General features: G+C 35.1%; 1 long non-coding RNA gene across 1 annotated transcript; it reads left to right on the top strand.

Moving 5' to 3' along the window:
* Positions 1–854: 854 nt before the first annotated feature.
* Positions 855–7,254, top strand: LOC140684454 (uncharacterized). The gene is made up of 3 exons (XR_012056729.1): positions 855–1,165; positions 1,439–1,485; positions 2,783–7,254. It is a non-coding gene; the product is annotated as an uncharacterized lncRNA (long non-coding RNA).
* Positions 7,255–8,328: the final 1,074 nt, after the last annotated feature.

Consider the following 8,328-nt stretch of genomic DNA (forward strand, 5'->3'; position numbering starts at 1 on the left):
TGCTTAAATATCCTTTTTGTATCTACTGCATGCTACAAATGTACACTTTTCATCTATATCTCTAATCACTAACTCTAAGCTAAACCTCTATTTTAGTGTGTCACCTGTTTCCTCAGGCCAACAGAAAGTTAATGTTCACCAAAACTTATTCTTCAGATATGCACAGTCACACTTCCTCATCTTCCTGTGCATTCCTAGAAGTGCTGTGGTTTAATTAATACTCAGTCTGAATATGTTTGGCTTCTGTGAAGCCATAGCTCTATAAACAAAGTTACTAGATTTTTATTCAATTCCAAGAGATAGAGGTTCAATAGGTTGAAAGAATACAATCTATGATATTCATCATAATTTCTCACCATGACTCCAAGTTGGATGTTTACCTTTAAACTTTTAAAAAGTTATCTAAGGCCTCTAGGTAAACGGACCACTTTTCAAAGACACTAGAGATTCTAATCATGTTGCAGTATTATGAAATTCAGATCACTAACTTAGAGCTTGGATACAGATATACAAGAAAAAGTCATAGAATGCACTCAGTAAAAACTAGTCTGTGATCTTCTTTTATCAGTTTGAAATAAGAAATATTTTCTGAACATTATTGTACTATTTTACCAGCTATGAATGTCTGGTGCTGACTCCTCAGGTCAGTCAATGAAGAAAGTTATGACCATTTTAGTTACAGTACTTTCTTCAGCTGGTTAATATATATATATTTGCTGATTAAAACAAGTATGTAATGCCATTAGATTCGCTCGTTGGCTTCAGGTACTTCATGAGCATTTGCCATAAAATTACTTTTCCGTCCTCATTTGGATAAATTAAGCAGATTGTTTTACAGTCTGCCTAGTGTCTAGAAGTTCTTATACTTCTTTTCAGAATCTAGGTGTATTTTCAGTCATCCTCACATGTGCAGCCAGAATACAGTCACCAAAACTAGAGGCAGTGCTTATGACTCCTTCCTAATGCTTTTTCTCCAATATCTATTTGCACATATCTGTTATTTAGAGCACCTGAACAAGACATCTTTTTGAAGGATTTATTGACAATGTTCACAATCCAAGATACAACCTTCTGCTTTGCAAATGTGATCACCATTCTTAGACTGGATATTAGAAATTGTAGGCAACTTGCTACACTAAATCTCCTCTTTAGAAGATTGGATTAGGTAAGTATAATGCTTTCAGCTTCTCTCTGAACCTCTAAATGAAACTACTGGAGGAGTCATAGGGAACCAGGATATCCCGCAGTGCTGCCACTGTATTCAAGTATACAAGAATTTATTTAAGCATACAGCAGGATATGTTCTTGATGTATTAAATAGTTCAAATATTATATATAATCATGTTCAAAAGATCACTTTGACAAAGACAGTGTTGGGCTACACCCCATGTCACAGGAGTTTATGTGATCGTTTTCTAATCTTTGTTCTCTTGTACAGAATGAGAGAAACAACAATCAAATCAGACACCCTCGTCAGTAAAAAATGTAAGATTCCCTTTCTGATTGATTTTACTGTTATCATCTTTCCAAAACAGCCGTAGATGTTCTTCAAGTTTGAAATCATTATAAAAGCTTAGTGCAAATAAGTATTAGTCCTTATCTCCTGCTTTCCAGGTTGATTATATGGCAGTATTGCCAAGGCATCTTTTCTAGTGTCTTAATCAGCACATACATATAGCTGATTTTAGTGCTTTCACCGTTTTTTAACTTGAGACAGCTGCTCTCATTCTCCTTTTTTCATATGTTTTTCTAAGTCATTCTGAACTATCCTCTATTGCATACATGATCGCTCTCATTTTCCGGTGAGTATAGGCATATACATTTTATATATATTTATGTATATTTTATATATATTTTATATCACTTCTCTTCCCAATTTCTTTTTAAATTATCCAGAAATGTGTTTCAAGACACTAATTTTTTTTCCATTCCTTTGGAACTACAAATACACTAATATTTTTGAGCAGGAGTGTAACTAACCAATTTTTTTTTTTTCATTCCAGAGTTATCATTTCCTGATTGGAAGTGATTAGTAAATACAAATATAAAAAAAAAAAATTAAAATATTAAGCTAGCCTTTACATATCCATAATGTTTTTTTCCCTGATACACCAATGCTGTATTGCATTAAATTTGATTAATCTCTATATCATGATCTGTGTTAATCAGAATATGTCTGTTCTTTGCCATCTCTATATTCTCACTGTCTTTTCTTATTTTAAAGATTTTGAAGAATTTTATTGTTATCGTAGGCTTTCTTACCTTTTGCTGACCTTTTGCTCTGTATGAACACTATGATCAAACATAGGAGAAAGTTCTGGCATCTTCTCACCCTTTTACCAAAATCTCACCATGAAAATCCAATACATTGTGTAGGAAAAACAGAGAGCTTTACTAGAATGTTAACTTAGGTCCATCATTTAAATGCCTGAATTTAGATTGGCTAACATTTGGTCAACACAATAACTTTCACATGAAAATTGCACATGAGAATTGATGGTGGTGCAACCAAATAATACTTGTATTTACTTTTAAATTGCATGAAGGAACAAAAACTTCATTGTCCTTCATAGAAATTTACTTTTCAATAATTTTTACAAAAATATGCAATTAGAATAATGATTCTCATAACTGGAAATAAACTATATTTAACAATCATTAAAAAAAGCTTTCATAAAAGCTTTTTTAATCTTTCTGGGAAATTTAAAATTCTAATTCCTTGCATCCTCCTTCCACAATTTTCCATGCCAAGGATTAACTCACCACCAACCTCACTTCCTAGGTGAAGTAAATAGTTCTCTCTTGGGTGAGAACAAAGCATAGTACAAAGGACAAGATATTCCAAAGTTGAATCTCAAGAGGAGGAATATGGAACAAAACTACAGCATCTGTATCCTTTCACCTCCCAGCATTCTACAGAATGTTGTAACCTGAAAGGTCCGTACGTATCCCTTGTGCCACACTTTTGCAAATTCATTACATGCCATCAATTTAATAGTATATCAACTTAATTCTGATAACCCAAAAATACTCTCATACTATTTCAAGCACTTTTAACAGATAAAAAAGCATCAACACATTAAGAAGTGTATCCTAAGGCCAGAAGGGTTAAAAGAAGCCCCAGGACCAAACACTGCATACACAGATATGACAAATCTCTGCTAAACTGTGTTAGCCCTGCAGGGTGGCTTACACTAAATCGGTCACTTCCTGGTAGTGAAATCAGTGAAATTGCCTCAAGTCATATCCAAGTTCCTTCTTCCCTTAGGAAATCCATTTATATAAACACTAAAAGGCAAAGATGCCAACCAAGTATTGCCTTCTGTTATTACTACATTGAATCGAGCAACACTGACTTTCACAAAAGTCAAAAATTACTTGTCATGACTAATAAGCAGGAGGAAGGATAGACACTCTTCCAGGTAAGATGCAATAGCAAAATTATTGATAGTAGTAAATGTAATTCCTTCAGACTTTGTAAATTCACTTAAATTCCAGATTACATATGTTGTAGACATCCTATATAGTCAGCTAAATGCATCTTCAGATTTTATGCCCTATGTTGATTAGGCGCTTTATTTACTTCCATTCGTGTGGGCATTTAGTGCCAGTTCATACAGTCGGAGTAGCAAAAGATAAAGAGATATCACTGGCAGATGCAAAATAACACCAACATAAGACATGGCTGTTCTGAATATAAGGCAAAGGAACTGTCAGGAATATCTCCTGAGGCCCATCATAGGGTATTGGATGCCTGTGTTTGGGCAAGTTAATTAAGTCTTTGACTTCCAATGACTACAAGACCTTAGACATATAATTTGAATATAAATGCTTGTGTATAATCTTCTTAATTTGGAGCCAAATCCCACTCTGAGCATCTGCACTCAGAAGTTGCTTTGAAATCCTTCATGCTTGTTCCATTTGCATAAACATAGGTGCCTAGACTAATTACAGACGTCTCAGGTCACCAGGATATCCATACAATACTGGCAAATAGAGTGCCTGAACTAAGGCAATAACTTTTCAATACTGGCAAAGAATTATTTTTAAAATTAAAATCTAAGTTGCAAAATTTGGACTTCAGCAATATTTAATACAAATGGTGAAGTGGTGATAAGATTACCAGGTTAAAATAAGACTGTCAAAATCAACACAAGATAATGAATGGTGAGGGATTTAAGTATATAACTAGAAAGCCTCACATCCTTGTGAGGCTTCAGAATATGTAATCCTGTAAGAACAAGGATGAAGTTAGATAGCATTGCTGTAGAAAAATTTAATTTTCCCCCAATTATTCAAATTAAAGGAAGAAATCCTTTTTCTAGTAATCCATTGTAATCAGGGGAGATTCTATTTCTTTCTACAGCTACCTGACAGGAGGTTATAGCCAGGTGGAGGCTGGTCTCTTCTACCATGCCTGCAGTGAGAGGACTGAAGGAAATGGCCTTAAATTGAGACAGGGGATATTCAGATTTGATATTTGAAAAAATATCGTTACTTTTGTGGTGGTCAGGCATTGGAAGAGGTTGCCTGGGGAGCTGGTGGAGTCACTATCCCTGGAGGAGTTCAAAAGATGTCTGGACCTGGCATTGGGTGATATCATTTGGTCAATTAGGGGCTGGTGGGTGGACCTGGTCTTAAAGGTCTCTTCCAGTCTTGATTGCATGATTCTAAGTGAAAGTAATAGAAGAAAACAATGGGAAATCTCATAGAAAAAATGAAACCCTCTCATATATCTTGACCTATTCCTTCTGTCTGTGTATTCAACCTTTACAGAAAGGAGAAAACATCTCATTGCTGTAAAATCTCTGAAGGAAAATGAAAATATAGCACAATCAATACTTGATTATGTAACTGTTTTCATTAAAAATTTCACAGATATTATGTATTATAAGTGTATATTTTAGGGTAATTTATTATTTTAAAAAATCTAAAAAAAACCCAACCAAACAAAAAACACACAAACCTTACCATGTGGTAGTCTGTTATTTTACAGTTTGTTCTTCTGTAGTATGTATTAATATTCTTTGTTATAAGTTTGTAATGGTTCATTCTATGTACCCCATCTGGCTTCCCTAATGGTTCCATCCTGAATTGTTTACCACAGTTTTCCCCATCAAAATGTATGTCAATCCACATGTCAATCCACCTGTATGCCTCCCTTGTTCCCTTGTCTCACCCCTGTCTGTCAAACATAGCACACTCCTTTGGTTTTGGAGTGTTCCCTGTCTTTCATCCCTTCCTCAAAGCAGATTTGGGTTATGAGGTTTGCTTCCTTCCCGTGTTGGCTTCTATTAGGGAGCCCTTACCCTGCACCCCTCCCCTGATGCCCCCCTACTGCTCAGAGGTTGTGTTCCCTCTACCCTGTTCCCCCTACCCTGTAAAAGTAGTCCCTTCAGTTTCAGATTTGTCACTTGTTCTGCCCCATTTTGGGATTAAATCTTTGAAGATTCAGACAAGTGTCCTTCCCCTATTCCTGTGCCTCAGTTTCCCCGTGCTCTGTGCCCTGCTGCGCTCCCCACGCCGCAGCAATCACCGCCACCTGCACTAGGCTCAGCAGCGTTTCTGCCCTGTGGCCAAGCGGGACAGCCAGCCAGGAACCTCCATTCTGTAGTCGCTGAGAGCCAGATGCACCCCCATTCAAAAAAACACCCCAAAAATACCCCAAAAACCACAAAAACCCCAAAACAAAGCCAACAACCAGAAAAAAAAAAAAACCCTAGTCTTCTTTATTTGAACTTACTGATACTCTCAAAAGGATATATACTTTTCTGTAATCATCTTAGAAGCCATTCATGTAATGACAAAGTTATTGCTAGAATGTTGTAGCTTGCTCTAAGACAACTTCTCTCCCAGTCACCTTAAAAGTAGGTTTCCATGGCTTCCATTTCCCCAAAAATGAAAGCAGCAAGTAAAATAGCATTCAAAGACCACTCTCCCTCAAATATAATTGCTAACATGGAAAATTACTTCAAGTAGCTCTAAACTTCATCCTGTCAATACATCCACAAGTTTTCTCACATTTAAGTTTATATTTATTGCTTTTTTTTCTCTGTAGGCTCACACAAAATGTCAAGAAAAATCAATGTGACAAAATCAACTTGAATATAAAGATGAACAATTTCCATTGCTGTAAAAAAATGTCATGAATACATACATACTTAAGAGCAGATTTTGGCTCACTGGATGTAGAAAAAAATCCAACATTATGAATTTTCATGGACAATGAAAATAAAGCAGTAGAAGCTCATTCATTTTCCATATTCTACTCATTAAGGTGATATTCTAAATTAGAGTGCAAAACCTGTGATTAAATTAGCATTTCCTATTAAATACCTTAAACAACTCCCTAAACATCTGTTACTTCTCGTGCTTGATATCTAAAGAACCCAAGCATTTTGTCTGAAACAGTGAAGTAATTCTATTATTCGTATGGCCAAGTACTCAGAAGTCAAGAAGTGAAGTCTGTTTTTTGTGTCACTGACTTCATATGAGAATGGCTGAAATGGAAGAGTGCATTGGCAGATGTTATTATACAGGATTGATGAGGGAATTCAGAGGAAAGAAAGGACCATTCAATTGCATTTAGAAGGCAAAGAGCATAGAACATTGCCCATGAACCTGGCCAGAATGGTTCAGATGAAAATGTTGTCTACTACATATTACTTCTGTTGATAATAGATGAATTCTGCTATGGTATGGATTTTTATTACTCCCAGACAAAACACAAATAACATGACTTTAAGATGTGCCTTAGTTTCTGTACCACTCTGACATTTCATCTACCTGTTTGAAATATTTAAGTATGGGTCTGTTTACAGAGCTGCCCTGTCCTTTTCCACAACATTATTCTCCTGCTCTATAATTAACCTTTTGTTTAGCAATAGCAATTAAAATTAAATCAGCATGCTAATATATATATATAATTTCATATTAAGTCTACAGCTCTTGACTTCATTTTAATTTGAATTTAGGCAAGGTTCTGAAATAGATTTTCCTCCATATCATCCTATAAATATAAAATAATTGTAGGCATCTTTTAAAAGGTACAATCTTCATAAGCTTAAACTAACTTTAATTTAAACATCTGACGTTGTCGCTAATATTTTACAGGTGCCAGAAAACATCAAATATTTAAGGAATTATATGGAATACAATTTTAATTATATCATATGTACTGTTACGGTATTCAATTGATTCTGATTGTTAAAATTTGTTAAATAAACTGTTTGATTTTTGTCATATCCCTTATAATTTCTCATTTTTCTTTATTTTTCACTTATATCCTTCTTGAAAGTTGCCTTTTCCACAGAACTCTTTGTATGTCTGTTATTAAAACTCTCCCATAACAGTCCAGCACATTTATCTGCTGAAAATTCTGTTCTGCTGCATTAGATAGCAGTTCTTACCTATTACAGAGATCTTTAGCTCAAATTTATTTCATTTTATATCACCTCTGCTGATTCATACCTTCTTCCCACCAGAGTCTTTTATTTCTATGCATGTTTTTTTCCCAGTCTACTGTTATGAATGTAATATCTGATTTGAATGAGCCCATTAATCCATTCTCAACTTCTTAAAATATAAATTTATATTCCATCCAAAGGTGGATACTGTAATCCCTTCAAGCATTGATCTGGCTGTCATGCAGCAGGAAACAAAGAACTACACGGTTTTCCTGCTAATTCCTAGATATGTATTCCCAAAATTGAACTTTCTTCTGTTGTGCAATAATGTTGTTGGCCTTTCACTTCAAGCCTATCCAAGTCATCCCTCAGTTAGTTTCTTTATTCTTCTTTCAATGATAAATTACTTATATTTCATCTTCTTGATCAGTTGAACCATCATTAAGAAAACCTTAGGTGAGACCTCAACTACTGACATAAAGCATGGATTTCAACTGACTTAATAATAAGAAATACATTTTGAGAGGGTGGTCCATCTCAAGTTGGAAATCTGGAATAGGTTAGATGACTCATTTCCTGTTTCTCCCATTCAAAACAAATATGTGTCACCTGAATTACTTGAAAGAATTTTGCTTTGGCTGCTTCCACAGTAGTATTTATCTGCTAGAAACATCTCCACAGTGTGACAGCTGCTTGCTGTCTTCTCCCCATAAATCCAGTGGGCTGAGAGAGGGGTAGGAACCTACTGTTCTGCAGTAGTCAACACCTATGTGTTTACAACACTTTTAGTCAGAAATCCAAAACACAGCACCACAATGACTGCTCAAAAAAAAAAAAAAACCACAAACAAAACAAAGTAAACAAAAAAAAGCAACCAAACAAAAAAGTCCCCACTGAAAACAAAAACAAAAATCAATTGTTG

Source organism: Taeniopygia guttata, chromosome 1 (assembly GCF_048771995.1).
Source record: "Taeniopygia guttata chromosome 1, bTaeGut7.mat, whole genome shotgun sequence".
Taxonomy (NCBI): domain Eukaryota; kingdom Metazoa; phylum Chordata; class Aves; order Passeriformes; family Estrildidae; genus Taeniopygia; species Taeniopygia guttata.